Raw genomic sequence first — 21,372 nt, forward strand, 5'->3', positions numbered from 1 at the left:
TAGGTTTTTACTAAATTTCTTACTAACTCTTAGGATTATGTTCTATAATTTATATTTTTGTTTAGGATTCCAATATTTAATGTACTACTTGATACCTAGGACTGAATAAATCACTGTTGAATACAACTTAGCTATAAAATGATAAATTAGTCCTCGTGTTCTTATCATCATTTGCAACCTCTTTTGATCACTTTCCCCACCACACATACACAAAAAACCATGATGGTTTGGACAAATAGGGTAAAGTAAAAACTTACAACTTGATCAAAAGGCTTATAGGAGAAACTGTGTGTCTACTGTGAGATTGGGTATGAAATGGAAGGAATTTAAGTTCTGCCTCTGCTTTTTATTAGCTGTGTGGACGAAAAAGTGTTACCTAACTTAACCTGCTTAGTTTCTTTACCAAATAATCTTTACAAACCTTTTTGAGCATTTGATGAAGTCATGTAATAAAGAAATGTGAGGTTTTCTGAGTAATTTTATCATCCAGTGCTATTATTGAAATATGTTTACACTCTCAATTCCTAAAAGAATGATTTTAGACTAACCTAGAGAACTCTCCTTTGACTATCTTTCTTTGTTCCAAATATATTTCCTTGTGGCAGGAAGTGATAAAAACACATGGCACAGACAACTAGTGACTGAAGAGGAAATTAATGGTGTTTGTTTTCCCTCCAGTATTTGTAGTTCAAAAATTAAAAATAAAAATATGTCTTGCCAAGTTTGGAAAATACACAGAATGCTTTGATTATAGGATTACAATGGACCTAATTTTTTGACATTAATATTTCTCTGATATTTATCAATTGAAGTGCTTTTTAAACTTAAAACTTGGATCCTTTACATTTTATTTTCTAAACTAAAAACTATAATATAAATTAAAATATTTATTTTTATAATTTACTATAAATTATAAAAATATACATATAATTTATAAGTTATTATAAAAAACATATTTCTTCTTTGCCCTGTAGACTTAGGAACCAAGAGAAGATTTATAATAAAGCGTTTTGAAATAATTGACAAGCACAAATGATACTGTTAGTTTTCCATGTCAAGATTGTAATGCCTTTGATCAGATAATATTTTAGGTGGATTTTAAGCTATGATGAGATGTAAACAAGGCTTTTTCCCACCTATATACTGAGAAAACTCCAATTGTGATTGAGAAGATTATTTTACTCAAAGCAAGCTCGTTTTTCACCAGATATTCCTGCACACCCACTAGTTTGGGACATTACTAAAGATGGTGGAAAGGTGGTGGGATGAGGTGGGGGTGCTGTGGCAGAAGGCAGCCATTTAAGAAAATCTACAAAAGTGACAATAGATGCTATTATAGAAAGTCAAAATATCCTTATGTGAGGGAACAAATTCTATAATTTGGAAGGGAGAATGCAACTACTTTGAAATATATTTTATGTAATTAAAATCAAGATCAATGTGGTTTGCTTCCACTCCATGAGTATTATTTTGGCTTTTGGCTTCTTTAGCTGTTGCCTGATGGCTTACAAAGATTCTTTACTCACTTCTTTGTGAGTAAAAGGGAGTGCCTTTGGTAGGTGTTTAATTTTTTATTGCAGAATCCCTGTTGCTTGCTTCTGCTGTCAGGCTTGGTGATATTCATGCACCCTGAAAAAATCACTTTTAAAGCTTTTTGAGTGGAAAGGATCATGAGTGTTTACTGTGAAGAAGAAGGGAAGGCAAAGATTTGTAGAGATTATATCATTTCACTCGGGAATTGGCTTTGGAAAGTTCATTGAGGAACTAGTATTTGGGAGTGGTAGATATTTTTTAATTGCTTCTAAGTAAAAATCATGGTTTTCCATTTAATAAGCTGGAAAGAAATCATCTAGTCCAGTGTTTTCCAAACATCATGTAATGAACTATTAGTGAGCCTTGAGATCCACTGAGTGGTCACAGTTAAACAGTGAGATAGGATAAAACACATGACACCATACCAGAGTGCATCCACTTTGGAAGATTTAAGGGTTAATTTCTATATGTGTATAAATAAGCACATTTCTCTATATGTATAAATATTCTGCATTTAATATGAAATGTCTTTTTTAGTATGAGTAGCACTTGTAGAAGCTTGAAAGCAATTGATTGAGTCTTCCCATTTTTCAGATGAGGAAACTGAAAGAGACTGACTCCCAGTTTTTTTGAGTGGGTCTTCTTGAGGTAGCTTGTCTATCAACAGGTCTCTCTCTCATTAGAATTTTTTTGATCACCCATGCATCCTCTACATTCCCTGCCTTATAATTTAAAATTTCTGTGTTTTTGTTAAAAGGAGTTAAGTCGAAGAAGCTGATTCTGGGGAGATGAGTCTTCACTGAGCCTCTGAGCAGCTGGCTGTGGGGTGCTGGTACTTGTGATGCCCAGTGGGAAAAAAAAGAGCCTTTCTTTATTGACAAGGCCAGTTATTTTTCATAGGTTCAATCAGGTGGAAAGTTGGAACAATAACCTGATAGATTTCATCAGCAGATGCAGGTAATCTTTATTAGCTTCTACCACTTGTTTCAGTTCAGTTTCATAAATACTTATTGAGCTCTTGCTTTGTGGCAGATATTTTGCCAGCCACTTACCTTCTCCTCTGTGAAAAATAAATATTCCAACAAATTGATCCCTCACTTTGCTTGTGGGATAACCCTTTGAATTTACCAAAGTATGAGATAGTTTGAAATTGTTTGCCAAAGATAATAGAGATACAGGTCCATGTTTTATAACACAGTATGCCACTTTGGAACTCTGGTATGCTTTATTTGGAAGTGTTCTGGCATCTTGAACTCAACCTTTCAGTCATTAGGAAGTCATACAGTGATCAAGTTCATGTAGAATTTTTTTTTTCTATCTTACTTTCATAACACATTGATTTTTATTGAACTTTCTCCCTGTTGCTATTTACAAAGTGTCAGTTCTACATTAAGAGCTGATGGAGGTTTTTAAAAAATTTTTCTCTGACGATCGGAGAATCAAGGCAGAAGAACCAAGGGGGACCCCTGTCTGGATGCCATGTGGAATTTTGTCCTTCCCAAGCTGTTTCTGTTTTTTTGTTTGCCTTTCTGTGTGGCAGTTCCTGAAGGTAGTGTTCTGTTTTCTGTCTTTCCTTCTTTTGTTTTTAAAATGGTTGTGCAAAGTGAATTACTTGGTTTAGTTTGGTTATTAGTTGAATATTGGCCACACAAGTCATTTCCTGAGGCAGTTACGCATCAGGGAGCAGTGCCCAGATGGCAACATGAGCCTGCTTTTCCTTGATGGCTGTCAGTACAAAGCAGGATACCCATTAAGTTCAGGGCAGTGGAGGGAGATGGATGGATCACCAGAGCCTGATCTTGTCGATGGAGAGAGAAGAGTACTTCTTTTGATTTTCAAGTTCTCAGTCTTTAAAGCCTCTAGTAATGTAAGAGACAGAGCAGCTATCACCAATATCCATCTTCAGAACTTTTCCATCACCCTAAAGTAAAAAGAAAAAACCCATGGTTATATGCCATGAATTGGGTGGCTGTGATTAACCATGTATGTGTTGTGCAGGTCTGAGGACCTTTCATCCCCAAGACAGTTGTTGAGCTTTTCTTTCATACAACACTAGAAAAACTTCTTGAATGATATCATCACCTAGTTGTTTTCTGGATCCAAAGCTTCCTTGATTATTGCCACTTCACTTAAGAGATATATTCCTATATTAATATTAACAGACAGAAGTCTTTTCTCATATGACCACCTTACTGAGCAAGTTCTATTTTGTGTCTTTTAGTTCTTCCACTTTCTATTTAATCTACTGGTGTTTGATGTTTTTCTTGCCTGCCAGTGCGGTATTTCCAGCAGTGCTTGGAAATTAATTTTCTATTTGAATAGACAATTCCAGGAAACTATCTATTAAGGTTATAGAAGGCAAGGAGAATGCTGTTTTACAACTTTTTTCTGGTATTCTTCACATTATAAGGGGAGGAAAAAGGTAAAAGTTCATGATTGGCAGGTTATTTTTTTGCTTTTAACTAATACTATTTAATTTAAGAAACTTTGCCACTGGTTGCAAAAGTGATTGATGACAGAATGTGTATGGCACTGAAAAGATATAATAAAACTATTCTAAATGGATCTTCCATGCACTCTGAAACCTTTTTTGGATGAGAGATCCTTTTGTATATCTGACTGGTTCTTTCTGTGGAATCTCAAAATCTAAGATCGATAGAATCTTATCTAAAATCCTAGGGGCCAGGTGTGTTTTGGAACTGAGAATTTATAAGATTTAAAAATGGTGTAGTATGGAGCATCTACTCAGTGTTACATGTCATGTCATCTTCAATGGGATCTGGGATAGTTCCTCGTAATAAAAACAATATTTCTGCAGTGAAATTCATAGATATTAATGCTAAATGAGATAAAGACAATAAACAGCTATATGTCTTTCTAGGCCAGTTGTTGTTGCTAGATGCATTTGGATTTATTGCCAAGTAAATTACAGAAAATCTGTTTTTTAGGATCATGGGTAAGGAACTAAACAGAATTTTACCTATACTTTATGGACTTCAGCTCCCTTGGTTAGAAGTGGCTTGGCTCCATCTTCAACCATACCTGGTTTTCCTTGGCCCCACTCAAGTTGTGGGCTTAGCATTCTCAGTATTATAGACATTTTTCTTCTGAGGCTGTACCTGATATTCAGTTATTCTTCTACTGAATTTAATCTCTTGTTTTTCAGCCATTCTTTGCTTGGGTTCTGATTCTTTATAGTAGTATATTTGCCATTTTTGTAAATTTCTCATTTTATATATATATATATATGTTGGTAATATTTCATTGTGTGTGTGTATATATATATGTATATATATATATATGCATGTATGTATGTATGTACATATATATAGGGCTTCCCAGGTGACTCAGTGGTAAAGAATCTGCCCACCAGTGCAGGTGATGTGGGTTTGATCCCTGGGTCAAGAAGATTCCCTTGGAGGAAGAAATGGCAACCCACTCCAGTACTCTTGCCTAGGAAATCCCGTGGACAGAGGAGCCAGTGGGCTACAGTCTGTGGGGTCAAAAAGAGTCGGATGCAACTTAGCAGCTAAACAACAAGAATTAGGAAAGCTTCAAAAAGGAGTTGAAGCTGGAGACAAATCTTAACAGAGAGAGAGGATTGGTTTAGGTGGAGTAGAGTGCACCGTACTTTCCAGAGAAAGAGAGTATGTTGAGTAGAGAAAGGGTGCTGATGAGTGAAAAACATACTTTAACTGTTGGCCACTTATAATGTAGGTTCTGATTTAGGAGGGTGATGAAAGAAATGGGTCAGTAAGCCAGGTAGGGCTGTATTACATAGAACAATATATTATAAGGAAAAGAATTGGTTATATTTGGTGTAAGATGCCATTGTGAGTTAAGGAATAGAACAAGAATGATATGATGAAAACAACATTTTAGGAAATAATTGTATCCATTAGTGCACCCGGTGCTCTCTGAACTAAAGAATGGGAGGAGCTGGTTTACATCCTTGTGCTGGAAACCAGTAGAAGATCATAGGACCTGAACTGAGATAATGGTAGTGAGAATGAGGATGGGAAAAGAATGTGAGACTTTTGAAGAGTAAAACCATAGTGTGATGGTTAATTTTTTGCATCAATTTGACTGGGCCACTGGGTGTCAGTATATTTGATCCAGCATTATTCTGGGTGTTTCTCTGAGTATGTTTTTGGACAAGATTAAAATTTGAATCTGTAGACTGAGTAAAGCAGATTGAACCTTTGTAATGTGAGTGGGCCTCATCCAGCTTGTTAAGGCCTGAGTAGAACAAAAGTCTCACCTTCCCAGAATGAGAGAGTTTTCTGCCTGATGGCCTTCACACTGGCACCTTGGTTCTTGCTGGTTTGTTATCACCCTACTATCCAAAGGTCTGTCTAGTCAAAGCTGTGGTTTTTCCAGTAGTCGTGTATAGATGTGGGAGTTGGACTATAAAGAAAGCTGAGCACTGAAGAATTGATGCTTTTGAACTGTGGTGTTGGAGAAGACTCTTGAGAGTCCCTTGGACAGCAAGGAGATACAACCAGTCCATTCTAAAGGAAATCAGTCCTGGGTGTTCATTGGAAGGACTGATGTTGAAGCTGAAAGTCCAATACTTTGGCCACCTGATGTGAAGAACTGACTCATTTGAAAAGACCCTGATGCTGGAAAAGATTAAAAGCAGGAGGAGAAGGGAACAACAGAGGATGAGATGGTTGGATGGCATCCCCAACTCAATGGACATGAGTTTGAGTAAACTCTGGGAGTTGGTGATGGACAGGGAGGCCTGGCGTGCTGCAGTCCATGGGGTCGCAAAGAGTCAGACATGACTGAGCGACTGAACTAAACTGAACTGAACTAGCCTTGATACACAAACTGGGACATCAGTCAACTCTCTGCAGATTTTGGACTTGCTAGCCCCCAAATGGTGTGAACCAATATCTTATCATAAATCTTTGCTTTTCTGGAGAACCCTGACTAATACACACAGGATATGGAGACTGGCTAAATATAGGAGCCACAGATGAGTTAAAGATGACTTAAAATTTGGGACTAAGAATTCTGGAGAATAATAACTGCAGTAATAGAAATGGGGAAATTGAAAATGGGAAGTCGGTTTTGAGGGAGGATTTGTTTGGTTTTGGTTTAGTTGACTCTGCAGTGAAATTGGAGATTTGAGTTAAGTTGTTTTGAATGGCTGCAGTAAGATAGGCAGCTATGTTGGTTAGTCTGGGTGTGGCATCTTGGAATCGTCTGCAAGTGGGAGAACAGGAGTCTCTTGAGAGAGCAGAGTCCACGGGGCAGTGAGATAGAGGAGCGGAGGGCAAGGGTTTGAGTCTGTTCAGGAAGGAATTATGGGGCTGGCGGAGAAAGCTGAGTCAGTACACAGAAAACTAGCTGCTGACGGAGCCCTCGCTCTTGACGTTGGTTTGTCTGTCTCCTGCACTAGAATGGGAGTCCCACAAGGGCAGATGTTTACCCGCTCCTGTTTCCCCAGCTTCAAATGTTGTTTTTTAGATACTCAAGATCTCTGGACATTGCTTTTGTGGTGGTGGTTTTTTTTTTTTTCCACTTTGAAAATGCCGAAACAGGAATTAAGAATCTTTGCTCTAGTCTTGACTTGGCAGTTAAGCAGATATATAGAGTCATGCTTCACCTCTTAATTCCTGGAACTTTAATTATTTTTCCTAAAAATGTAAAGATTGGCTTAATAATTTTCAAGATTCCTTACAGATGAATAATACCGAGGAGAATATCTGTATGTCAGAAAGTTTGTTCTAAACTGCAGAGGTAGCATTGAGTAAATTCAGAAAATAAAATTTATAGCTAATCTTCATCATCTCTTTTTTTAAAAGTTTTTATTAATTTAGTATGAGTCAAAATATTGTAATATATATGAAGTAAATCAAAGTTTTTATATAATGTCTAAAAAGTAGCTTTGGATCAAAAAAAATTTCTTCCTAAATATTAAAGATATGACTAAAAAACATTTTTTTTACAGTAAGCCTAACTACTTTTATAGTCAAAATGAATCAAGCTGTTAAACAAAAACTCAGGAAAAAAATATAAGCAGCATTTTTCTTAAATTCCAAATGCTGTAAAGAAATTTTAGTTTTCATGGAATTTTTATTCCTATTGCAAAGACTTTTTACTTTTAATATTTTCTTAAAGAATCAGCTTATGAAATTAAAAAAAAATAGGAATCACTGATGAAAATGATCCTGTGTGTTTACTGTATTTTATTCAAAGTTATATCGCACCTCCTCATATGTTTCTTGATCTATATTAACATCAGACAATCTCACAATACCTGTTTTTAATTTACTTTGGAAGAATACTTTCTGTTCTGAATGGCACATCTCTTTAAGGTATATTCAATATCAGTTTTGGGTATTTGATCAATGTGTTATAGTTAAATTGTAGTCCATGCCCTTTAACAATTTTTTCTGGTTGTATAATTTGAAGTATTGTGAATTTATAAAAGCAGTTTGGAGAAAATATGACATCTCTACTTTAAAAATGTACAACATGGATGTTAATATACTTGACACAAAAACTATTGAATAGTTAGGGAATAAATGGCATAAACTTTAATCTGAATTCATTAAAAAACAACATTTTCTTTATTAAATGGAACTTCTTGAGTCCCCAGAATGTTTATTGTGTGTTAGATATTGTTTTATCATTCTAATTGTCTGCCTTCTTTCTGTTATACAAACACACTGTCTGTGGTCATTCTTGCTCAGTTACCATCTACAACATACAACTTCCATTTGGAAATAATCTGTCTTTAATAACGTCCTGATGTTGTTTTTTGTGTCTTTTAATGTCTCTTTTACTTGCTTTAAGGCTCCTTAATTAAGGACAATTAACAGTTAAGAATTCTCTCGGAAAATAAACAGTGTTGTAATAGCAGTCTGATATGTACTTTTCTGATACAGTTCCTCTATTCACAAAGTAAAATCTAGAAATATTATTTATTTGCAATTGTAATACTTTAAAATTATTTTTACTTCCCACAGATCCCAACTTTCTGGATTTTGTGTGAAGGCGAGTAATTAATCCTTGAATTAATTTTAATTTTGTGTCTATCTGTATCCAAATTTAATCATTCATGTTGGTCAAGGGGCATCCTAGTTCAGTTTGTATTGTGTATCAGGCACAAGGATCTACTTTTACTGTGTGCAGTCAGATTTATAGGAGATTAAAAAATAAAATCTACTTATTCAGTAACATAAAAAAGCATTAGTGAAACTCATGACATCTTTGTTCCATTTATAAGTCACACTAATGACTACTTTGCTTCTCAATAATTTTCCATTTGTAACATTTTATACCTGGATACACACATGTAATGCAATTGAACAAGAAAACAATTATCTGTCTGGTGGAAATAATGTACTTATCTCATTGAAGCAATTGACTTGTTTAAAAATTCACAGAAGTTCTAGTTCTGCTCAGACTGTGGTTACCTATAATTTGTAAGGAATTTCCAGGAAGAATTAAAACCCTCTGGTAGAATGGGATCAGCAACTGAATCCATTGGTTGTGAGTGATAAATTCTCATGCAGAATCTCTCATAGACACCTCTGCTTGGAACCATTTTGGATTTGAAAGCTTTTTTCAATAATCTCTGAGTTTTGGCTGGATCGCTGGAAAACTGCACTTCAAAGGCTGTATCTTCCAGTGAAAGCTTCATGTTGGTTCTATGTCAGCGGAACGTTTTAGCACTTTTTGGCCTGGCTGTAATGTTTCTTGGCATTTTCTGAGGCGTTTGGCCCATCATGTCTATAGGATCACACTGGATTCAGTATAAACTGTAAAAGCTGTAATTCATCTGCAAGCTAATTTGGGATTTTATTGAGTTTTGGTAATGGACCAACACCATTGGGCAGTCGAGGATTCACTATTTTTAAGAATATGTCTGAGGGCACATTCATTTTAAAAATAATACAGAGTGACTACTTTTCCTTTAGCTCAGTACTTCTTGTTCTTGTATCTGATCTTTTCAGAGGTTAGTGTCCTATTTTAATTCCTTGTTATAATTTTTTCCCTCCTCAGCAGTTTCTAAAGCCACTGCAGATCTTCAGCATTTTCTTCTTTCTTAAAGGGGGATTGCTTTGGCTCTTGGCTGACTTGTCTGGTGATGTGGGATTGATACGGGCTTTCATTTTTTTCCTTTAAAGGTGCTGCTAAAGGTAGTCAATTTTAGCTACAACATCATAGAATGTTGGTGCCTTAGGACCCTAGAGATGGTTTGGTCCAGTCCTGTCATTTTAAACGGAGGGGACCATGCCCAGTTCCTGTCACAGGAAGCTGTGGCACTTCAGGCTGGAACTCCTGACCCCCTTGTAGCAGAGCCAGGCTGTTGAAGCCCCAGGGACTGCTTAAAGATATGTCCCCATTCCCTGTCTCAGATTTGTATCTTTAGGTAGTTTTCCTTAATGCTTTTAAAATTTAATTTGCCATGCTTCATATTAGTTTGGAAAACCAGCCAAAATTTTTGTTTTGTATTTGTTTGGTATTCCAGAGTATAAGCAAATATAGGAAAGAGGACAGGTTCAGAGTAACTGCCTAATAATTACAAACAAAATCACTGTGGATGGTGATTGCAGCCATGAAATTAAAAGATACTTGCTCCTTGGAAGGAAAGTTATGGCCAACCTAGATAGCACATTAAAAAGCAGAGACATTACTTTGCCAACAATGGTCCATCTAGTCAAGGCTATGGTTTTTCCAATACTCATGTATGGATGTGAGAGTTGGACTATAAAGAAAGCTGAGTGCTGAAGAATTGATGCTTTTGAACTGTGGTGTTGGAGAAGACTCTTGAGAGTTGGACTGCAAGGAGATCCAACCAGTCCATCCTAAAGGAGATCAGTCCTGGGTGTTCATTGGGGGGGCTGATATTGAAGCTGAAACTCCAATACTTTGGCCACCTTATGTGAAGAACTGACTCATTGGAAAAGACCCTGATGCTGGGAAAGATTGAGGGCAGGAGGAGAAGGGGACCACAGAGGATGAGATGGTTGGATGGCATCACCGACACAATGGACGTGGGTTTGGGTGGACTCCGGGAGTTGGTGATGGACAGGGAGGCCTGGCATGCTGCAGTTCATGGGGTCGCAAAGAGTCGGACACGACTGAGTGCCTGAGCGGAACTGAATTATGAACAATGTGGAGTTTTAGAACATATCATAGACCCAAGGCTGAACCTGGCTTCCTGTGCCTCTCCCAAACCCCTATTGAACTTAGCAACTGAGTCATAGATGGAAAGTGTGGAACTAACTGCATGTCCCCATCCAACTCCCATGAACGGCCACCCTCAGGGAGGAGTGCCTCTGAGAGATCCCAAGAGCCAGGACGCTCCTGCCAGGATCCTGTCCAGGACTGTGGCCAATCAGAGCAGCTCCGCCCCACCCATCAGAAGCAGTTCCTTTCAAGTAGCTTGCCTTCTGGTGTCTTTTGTCTTTTTTTTTTTTTTTAATCCTCTTGTTTTACCACCAGTGTCCTGATACCAGTGTCATTTACATTTTTCCCCCGAAAGATGAGTTATGTTCCCATTATTCTCCTGCATAGAGTTGAGAAAGCCAGGGTAGTGAAGTCATCCTAGGCAACTGATTATTTACAATTGAGGAAAATAAATGAGAATTAAGCAGCTGGTAATGAGACCTTGTCCATGTACTCAGAATACTTCACAATAACAGGAAATGAATAATTTCTCTATCATCTCATAACCAGGCCCTTTCTCTTCTTCTGACATGTTTAAGAAGAATCTCTTCTATTTGCTATCTTTGTTGAAACTCTAGACCCCTGCCAGCACCCACCATTATATTTTAATATATATATTCCAGTTATCTACAAGAAGATTCAAATGATTTTATTTGTTTTGTTTTTGTGTTCCTCTGGGCCTGAATTAAGTAAAATTTCAGGTCATAGAACTCTCTTGGAATTTTTAATTGATTTTTCATTTTATGTAGATAGGTTTCTACGGTTTCACTTTTTTTTTTTTCCCTCAAGATAGTTTTTAATGAATATATTGTTTCTTTACCTTCTACATTAGGTCTTTAAGATGGTAACCTATGACAACCCAGAGAACATATAATAGTTTCCTTCCTAAAAGGGGATATTTTTTTTCCCTTAGGATTTCTTGCCTTGTGAAGCATGTTGCACCATTGTGCAGATACTTGTTTTTAACTCAGAGGTGAATTAAATATAATTTAAAATCTGAATGTTCTGGTACTCATGCCTTTTCCCTCAACTATTATGTTTACTAGTCATTTATTTCTATTTAGTAGGTTCAAGCCCATTTAGAGAAAGAAATACTGAATTACAGAAATGTAAATCTAAGTTTTGATGTTTTATCATATTAAAATTTAGGATGTTCCAATATCGTTCTTGGAATCAGAATCATCTTTAAGATGAATTGTTTCTGAAGACATGATATAGCTGATGTCTCTTGAATCGTCACGTTGTTTTTGCTTAAGGTGCATGTAAGGATCTGTTACAGTGTAAACTAGCAGATGACACGTGGGAAACGGCATGTACACAGCAGAAGGTGCCTAGGCGTGGAGTCTGCTGGAGACCGTGGGCTCCAGATACCTGGGTGGAAGCTCAGTTCCAACACCAACTTTTGTGATCTTTAACATTCAGTTTGCTCATCTGCACAGTGGGCATACTGACTTAAATGGTATCTGCCTCGAAAGTTCTTATAAAGAATTAAATGGATTAATATACATAAAGCATTTTAAAAGTGTCTAAAATATCATATGTGCTCTATAAATGTTGGCTGTTACACAGTCTTTCCATTCCTAAGTGGGTTAATGGATCAAGGTTCATCTGTATTTTTAAGTGTTTTTCTCAGTATGCTATTATTTGGGAAAACCGGACTTTTTCTGAGGTGTTCCTGGGCTTTTTTATTTAAATTGTTTTTAATTGGAGGGTCATTGCTTTACAATGTTGTGTGAGATTCTGCTGCACAGTGAAGTGAATCTGCTCTAGGTACACACATGTCCCCTTCTTCTTGAGCCTCACTTCTAAGCACCCCCTATCCCACCCTCCTGACGCCCGACCCCTGTAGATCATTACAGAGCACTGAGCTGAACTCACCGTGTTATACTGGAGCTTCCCACTAGCTATGTATTTTAAACTTGGCAGTGTGTATATTCCAGTGCTACTCTCTCAATTCATCCCACCCTCTCCTTCCCCTACTGTGCCCATAAGTTCGTTCTTTTTTTTTTTTTTTAATTTTTTATTTTATTTATTTATTTATTAGTTGGAGGCTAATTACTTCACAACATTTCAGTGGGTTTTGTCATACATTGATATGAATCAGCCATAGAGTTACACGTATTCCCCATCCCGATCCCCCCTCCCACCTCCCTCTCCACCCGATTCCTCTGGGTCTTCCCAGTGCACCAGGCCCGAGCACTTGTCTCATGCATCCCACCTGGGCTGGGGATCTGTTTCACCATAGATAGTATACATGCTGTTCTTTTGAAACATCCCACCCTCACCTTCTCCCACAGAGTTCAAAAGTCTGTTCTGTATTTCTGTGTCTCTTTTTCTGTTTTGCATATAGGGTTATCGTTACCATCTTTCTAAATTCCATATATATGTGTTAGTATGCTGTAATGTTCTTTATCTTTCTGGCTTACTTCACTCTGTATAATGGGCTCCAGTTTCATCCATCTCATTAGGACTGATTCAAATGAATTCTTTTTAACAGCTGAGTAATATTCCATGGTGTATATGTACCACAGCTTCCTTATCCATTCATCTGCTGATGGGCATCTAGGTTGTTCAGTGTCTGTGTCTCTATTCCTGCCCTGCAAATAGATTCATCAGTACCATTTTTCTAGATTCCATATGTACACATTGATATCTTGGCTTTATTTTTTAAAATGAATTATGCATCAAAGATTATGAGCCTTAATTTTATATAATTTAACACTAATAATTAACCTTGACTTTTTGGTTGTGTGAAATTATTTGATGATTTCAGACAATGTATTTCTCACTATTGAACTGTATATATGTATTAGCTTCATCAGTGTTGTTGATTTTGACACTGAAATTGTCCCATATTCACAGTAGCTCACATTAGAAGGGAACTATTGAGACAGCAGTTCTCTGCCTATTGACAGATCTCAACAAGCATAAAATAGTTGGGTGTTTTAGAGGAATGTAGGATAATATAATACTTAGGGCCATAATACCACAAATAGAACATTTCATAATCTAATATATATGTGTCTGTGTAGGGAGTATTATGTAGGCATGCAAATTTCAGAAATATTGAAGAAGTTCTGAGTGAGCCTAAAAGTTTTACTTTAGTTTTATGTTAATTAACATAAATACTAGGAAAATAATTAGAATCACAGATTATGTTCAATGCCTAAAGATATATGTTTGACAACTTTTAATTTTCTTTCTTCCCACACACCACTTCCTCATTTGTTTCTGGCACACCAGATGTGTCTCAACACAGTGGCTGATCGGGTAGAGTTGTATGAACAGCCGTGATTGTGGCATAACAAATTTTCTCATTTTGGTTACATTAATGAAATTTTAAGTAGAAGAAGGATTATTTTGCAGATATTGTTATACAGATATAAGGGGTAGCCTGCCTTTTTTCCAAATCTCTGCATCAGTGTTCCTTTTTAAAATGTTAAAGTTTGTGTCCATGTGGTGAATGTACACAAAAGCTGATTGTAATCTTGTTTTTCTTAGACAGGGAAGGGCTACTTCGAGGCACAGGAATGAAGAGGGACGATTGGTGGGGAAAAGTGTTGGGGGGGGAGCTAGTCACAAGGAAAGGTTTCTAAATAATATTCTTTTTTCTATTTTCCAGTTTTTTTGAATAAACCAATTAACTTGCTGTTTTTTAGCTTAAAATTAGCTTTAATTTTTGATCTCCATGGAGAAAATAGTTTCCATAGGCAAGTATTTATAATTTTGTTTTTTGTTTATTTAATACTAATTTTCTTCTTATTATCAGCCTTTTCTCAATTTAAATACCTGGATAAGTACTACATCCCATAAATTGTAATTTCTTTCAAAGGAATTAATTTTGTTTTTAGCTTTGGCCTCATATGTGGTCCTTCTGTATATCCCTAATTTTGAAAACCTACTAATAATTTATTTAATAACTTTTCTCTCAGTTTTTAATTATAGAATAAAAAATATTACAATTAGAAAGAAACTGTGCCTTAACATATTAACTTGTTTATTTTGTCTGTTTTCTTTTAGTTTCAGATCTTATTCAGTTTCAGTTTATATTGCCCTTTACATGTATTATACTCTTTAATGAGTGATTTTTCAAGAGCAGTTGTTTGATCATCTAGTTTACTTAATCATTCCCTGATGTTAAAGATTTAGACATAACATTTGCTACTATAAATTACATCACCACAAAAATCTTTTTGAAAATGTCTTTCTTTCCTTCCTTCTTCCTTCCCTCCCTCTCTTCCTTCCTTCCTTTTAGGAGTTATTTACTCATTTTAAACTTTCTGGCCTGTTATTGTCAGGTTAAAGATTTTGAATATTTTATGGATCAAAGAATGTGATTATTAAAATACAGCTTTTGAAGTGCTTTGTCAAATTGCTTTCTAGTGTAAATTGCCAACAGTGATGTATGGTTTTATCTGTTTTACTTGTCTAAGAACCTGACAATATTGGAGATTGTTTCTTAGAGTTTTTGTATTTATTAGTTAAATGAAAAGTAGCACTTCACTGTTGTTTTAATTTGCATTGCTTTGATAAATAAAATGCTTGAATGTTCTTTTTTTGTTAAGTGTGCTTATTAATTTGATTTCCCCTTGTACGTGTTTGTGTTATTGATGTGTTTTTCTTCTGGATTTTATGTTTCTCTGTCACATTGTTCACCTTGCCCCCACCCTGGCCTTTGTAACATAAACAGCAACCTTTTATCTCTTGTACTTGTTAAACACATTTCTGCAATATGTTGTTTTCCATTTACCATGACTACTGCTTGGTTAGTATTAAAGATTAAACAGCTACACAAACTTAACATATTTTTTCTTTTATTGACTCAAAGTTTAGAAAGCTGTCATACTTTCAAAAATACTCAATTCTGTTTCATGCTAATATTTTATGAACTACATTATATATAATATATAGATATAAATGTATATACAAGTACATATATATATATAGAGAGAATGAGAACAGATTAGTTTTATAATTATACTGTATAGTATGAATTTTGACTCATTTTCTCCTCAAATCAATTATCTCAATATCATTTATTAAATAGCTTTCTTCTCCTACCCCCATTGTTTTTAATTTCCTTTTTTGTCATATTATTATATTCTTACATATAGATACTTTCCTGGACTTTCTATTCATGTTCGTTGGACTATTTAAAATTAGATGTCAAAACCACTAAATTATTATTGCTTTATAATATGTTTTAAAATATAATAGAATCAGCTCTTCTTTTAAAATATCTTTGAGCTTCTCCTGTGTTTCAAAGAAAGTATGGACATTGAATTTAAAATAGCCCAATTTCCCTACCCCTGATAATCAGATTTTCTTCCATGTAAAAGGCGTTTGTACTATAATGTGCTCAAAACTGTAAAAGAAGGTAAATGCAGGACTGTGGGATTAATAGCACTGAGAATAGTATATTTTCATGTGTTTATATTTTTCTAGTTCTAGTGGCAGTTTTATTTTAATTATAATTGCTGCTTTATTATGTCTACAAAATGACTTTTAATTTTTTAAATTTTGTAATCTCCTCACTCAGAATTAATATCTGTGTTATTTATTTCCCAGTTAAGTTCTATAGTTTAATATGAAATTTTTGTTAGAAAAGTTTTAAGTTAAACATGTACATGTTATTAATATTGTTTGTGACAATCTCTCAGCAATTATTTTATTTACTTCTTTTTAAAAAACCTTAATTTTGGATTTAACACTTGCACAGAAAATTGGAGCACGTACTTCTTCATCTTTTGTTGTTTTTATTGGGAAGTATTCCCACATTCACTGAAAATACTTCTGGGATTTGGTAGGGTTTCGCATACACATATGATACAAGCAGCAGCAGCAGCATCATATACGTATGATACAAGCATAGAAGTGTCATTGATATTTACTAAATAGTTAAAGTTTTGAAGCCAGCAATAGGCCAGTGAGAAATTCTTGTGCCAAGGAAGCCGTATTCTTAGGAAAATAAGATTGAAATTGTAGGAAACAATCTGTATTCTATAGCCATGGAACGTTCAGGTTTATCATTTTTGGCATGTGAATTATAGTTTCTATCATTGCAACTGTTAATTGGTGACAAGGAGGGGATAAAGGTATTAAGGAGTTTTGGAAAATAAATGCACATAAAATGGTAATCATTTCTGGAATTCTGCTTATATTGGTTATTTAAACCCTACTGTTCAGATGTGGAGTAAAGTTTATTTCATTATTCTAGTTTTCTAAATTGGACTGGGCTTTACTTAGAAATATTTTCATATTTTCAAATTAGGTCAGGAATAAGTAGGACCTCAGTGATGTAAATAAACAAATCCCAGTGGAAGCCTATCTTTGGACTTTCTTTTTGGGTAATTCTTTTTGTATACGAGAACACTTCTCTTGGCCAGGATCCTGTTACAAAAAAGAAAGGTGGTGATGTAGGGGGATAAATATTCCCAGAGAGACTCTTGTGAATTTCAGCCTTTCAATTACCTGAGTATTCTTGTGGCTGTGAAAGATGAAAGAATATGAAGTTAATTTCCTATATGAATCATATGAAACAGTATAGGTATACACAGGGCCATTGACTTAATAAATCTATGGCCTTTAAGGAATTCTCTGTTGCGGTAGCACAAATTAGGAGGGAATTTGGTAAAATTATTTCAGTGGTTCAAATACTATGACTTCAGAGTAAGTTCAAGTGCTGGGAGTGGAGTGTCAGGCATTTGATAATAAATTTAAGCCCAGGTGTTTATTTTATTTAATATAAGCATTGCTTCATTCAAAAAAAATCATTTAAGACCTTATATAAGAACATACTCAACTTAATAAAGGAGAAAAGTACAGAGAAGAAAGGATTCATTATCAGGAAAATATAAATAAGTAGAAAACTGTAATAAAAAATAGAAAAACATTTTTTAAATTTTAAAAATATTTTTAATGTGTCTTACCATACACACATACACTTATTTATTATAATATTTGTTTTAAGTATATTAAATCTGTATCTTTGTGTAGTTTTTAAAAAGCAGATTACATTCATGATCCTCAAGAAAAACTCTGTAATGTGAATCTCTAATTTCTAGAAGATATTCTAAAAGATATTCCTTTATAAAGTGTGTACCAAGTGATGTGCTTAGTAATAAAAGTTCCATTTATAATAACTGATTTTCCTGTGGATGATTTCAGATCAACCTTTTAGGTACCTAATTTAAGTGTGGAGAAAGCATAAGAAATGTTTGGAAGAGAAGAGCAGACATGATAAATGTGGTGTAGAAAAGTTACTGAATCGTCTATGGAGAGACAGTTTCAAATGTTTATTAGTTACCCAGATCACAACCTTTCACATTTTCTGTCTCAACATCTAGCTGCCTCTTCTACCCTAACATTAGCTTCTGCACACAAAACAAAAATAACTCCCCCAATCTGAAACCATTTTTAACTTGTGGGTTGGGCTTAGTCACTTGCATCCAAAGGGTCCTGCTGTCCATTCTAAATTGCAACAGAATTGTCTTTGGTAGCATAGAGTACAGGAAGAAAATTTAGCAACAGCAAAAAAATGGATCTAGCTGTCAATGAGAAAGGAAAGAAAGCTGAACAATAAAAATTAAACTAGCATGAGGAAATGAAAAACAATGCGAGACTGGAAGATGCTGTATCAATTATGCGGCACATAAATCCTGAGTAATAGTTTTGAAATGCTATTTGAGTCAGAAAAAGACCCCTGCCTTACTCACGTGTGCTTTTTGCATTTGGTTTTTATTACATACCACTTAATACCCCTTGGTTAAATTCTAATCCACTGAATAAACAAAACTAACTGTCCACATACCTTATTTAGCAGCTTTCCTTTTCTTTGAATCTTTCTTTCTTTGTTTATTATGTCATTATTTTTAAGCTCTTTTAGTACTTTTGGTCTGTTACCACCCATATACTGTTGCAGGCATGGATATTTTAATGGAAAGAACTAGTAATCTTTCTGGTTTTGTGCCCTTTTACATTCTGATTAAACAAAACTTTGTTGATCAACTATTTATATAAGAGCACAATGATAGGAGCTTTTTCATTTCTTATCATACATTACTTCTCCTGATACCTCCACGAGGTAGGAACCTTATGGTCCTCATTTAATATGGGAGACTGGTAATTTTTGGGAAAGATTGGCTCAAGGTCACATTACTAATAAATGTGCTGAATTTTAGCTCAAACCCAAGTCTTTGACCTTGAAATTCCACAGGTATGTTTCTTGCTAAGCACTTATGACTTTTATTTAAGATACACTTTGCTCTGTATTAATTATGTTTGTGTTAAATATAATCAGTTAAGTAAGTTAAATCTAAGGCTGCTGTTATATTCTGGGTCAGATTGTGGAATTGAAACACTGAGTTGCAGATCTGATTGTTGATGACAATACAACCATCAGAAGAATGAGATCAGATTTTCCTTGGTTGAAATCAAAGTAGTTAGAGCTTATGGAAAAAGAGTATGTAATTTTTTGACACTGATGTTGGAGCTCTTTTTGGCTATTAAGGGCCCCTAATACAAACAATGTATACCATAAACTTGTTATCTGATATAATGAGGAAACTGAGACACATAATAGGAATTTTTTCACATTTAGTTGTGTTCATCAGAAATTTATTGACCACCTAGTATAATCCACCAGGCTTCCCTGGTGGCTCAGGCAGTAAAGAATCTGCCTATAATGCGGGAAATCAGAGTTTGATCCCTGAGTCAGGAAGATCCCCTGGAGAAGCGAATGGCTACCCGCTCTAGTATTCTTGCCTGGAGAATCCCATGGACAGAGGAGCCTGATGGGCTGCAGTCTTTGGGGTCACAAAGAGACAGGACTGAGCAACTAACGCTTTCACTTACACTTTCAGTATAATCCAGATTCAGTTCAGTTCAGTCACTCAGTCCTGTCCGACTCTTTGCAACCCCATGAATCGCAGCACGCCAGGCCTCCCTGTCCATCACCGACTCCCGGAGTTTGCTCAAACTCATGCCCATCGAGTTGGTGATGCCATCCAGCCATCTCATCCTCTGTCGTCCCCTTCTCCTCCTGCCCCCAATCCCTCACAGCATCAGGGTCTTTTCCAATGAGTCAACTCTTCGTATCAGGTGGCCAAGTATTGGAGTTTCAGCTTCAGCATCAGTCCTTCCAATGAACACCCAGGACTGATCTCATTTAGGATGGACTGGTTGGATCTCCTTGCAGTCCAAGGGACTCTCAAGAGTCTTCTCCAACACCACAGTTCAAAAGCATCAATTTTTCGGCGCTCAGCTTTCTTCACAGTCCAACTCTCACATCCATACATGACCACTGGAAAAACCATAGCCTTGACCAGACGAACCTTTGTTGGCAAAGTAATGTCTCTGCTTTTTAATATGCTAGGTTGCTCATAATTTTCCTTCCAAGGAGTAAGCGTCTTTTAATTTTATGGCTGCAGTCACCATCTGCAGTGATTTTGGAGTCCAGAAAAATAAAGTCTGACACTGTTTCCACTGTCTCCCCATCTATTTCCCATGAGGTGATGGAACCAGATGCCATGATCTTAGTTTTCTGAATGTTGAGCTTTAAGCCAACTTTTTCACTCTCCTCTTTCACTTTCATCAAGAGGCTCTTTAGTTCTTCTTTGCTTTCTGCTGTAAGGGTGGTGTCATCTGCATATCTGAGGTTACTGATATTTCTTCCGGCAATCTTGATTCCAGCTTGTGCTTCTTCCAGTCCAGCATTTCTCATGATGTACTCTGCATATAAGTTAAATAAGCAGGATGACGATAATCAGCCTTGATGTACTCCTTTTCCTATTTGGAACCAGTCTGTTGTTCCATGTCCAGTTCTAACTGTTGCTTCCTGACCTGCATACAGATTTCTCAAGAGGCAGGTCAGGTGGTCTGGTATTCCTATCTCTTTCAGAATTTTCCACAGTTTATTGTGATCCACACAGTCAAAGGCTTTGGCATAGTCAATAAAGCAGAAATAGATGCTTTTCTTGAACTCTCTTGCTTTTTTGATGATCCAGCGGATATTGGCAATTTGATCTCTGGTTCCTCTGTCTTTTCTAAACCAGCTTGAACTTCTGGAAGTTCTTGGTCCATGTATTGCTGAAGCCTGGCTTGGAGAATTTTGAGCATTACTTTACTAGTGTGTGAGATGAGTGCAATTGTGTGGTAGTTTGAGCATTCTTTGGGATTGCCTTTCTTTGGGACTGGAATGAAAACTGACCTTTCCCAGTTCTGTGGCCACTGCTGAGTTTTCCAAATTTGCTGGCATATTGAGTGCAGCACTTTCACAGCATCATTTTTCAGGATTTGAAATAGCTCAACTGGAATTCCATCACCTCCACTAGCTTTGTTCGTAGTGATGCTTCCTAAGGCCCACTTGACTTCGCATTCCAGGATGTCTGGCTCTAGGTGAGTGATCACACCATCGTGATTATCTGGGTTGTGAAGACCTTTTTTGTACAGTTCTTCTGTGTATTCTTGCCACCTCTTCTTAATATCTTTTGCTTCTGTTAGGTCCATACCAGTTCTGTCCTTTATTGTGCCCATCTTTGCATAAAATTTCCCTTGGTATCTCTACTTTTCTTGAAGAGATCTCTCGTCTTTCCCATTCTGTTGTTTTCCTCTATTTCTTTGCATTGATCACTGAGGAAGGCTTTCTTATCT

The 21,372-nt window shown here is 36.0% G+C and overlaps 1 protein-coding gene and 1 pseudogene across 7 annotated transcripts in view; one reads left to right on the forward strand and one right to left on the reverse strand.

Annotated features, from left to right (window-relative positions):
* Positions 1 to 21,372, forward strand: part of HDAC9 (histone deacetylase 9) — a 986,419-nt gene that overhangs the window by 109,789 nt on the left and 855,258 nt on the right. The gene's annotated exons all lie outside the window — the stretch shown is intronic.
* LOC122674997 lies at positions 3,469 to 3,586 on the reverse strand (annotated as a pseudogene).

The sequence above is a fragment of the Cervus elaphus genome, chromosome 18, assembly GCF_910594005.1.
Source record: "Cervus elaphus chromosome 18, mCerEla1.1, whole genome shotgun sequence".
Taxonomy (NCBI): Eukaryota; Metazoa; Chordata; class Mammalia; order Artiodactyla; family Cervidae; genus Cervus; species Cervus elaphus.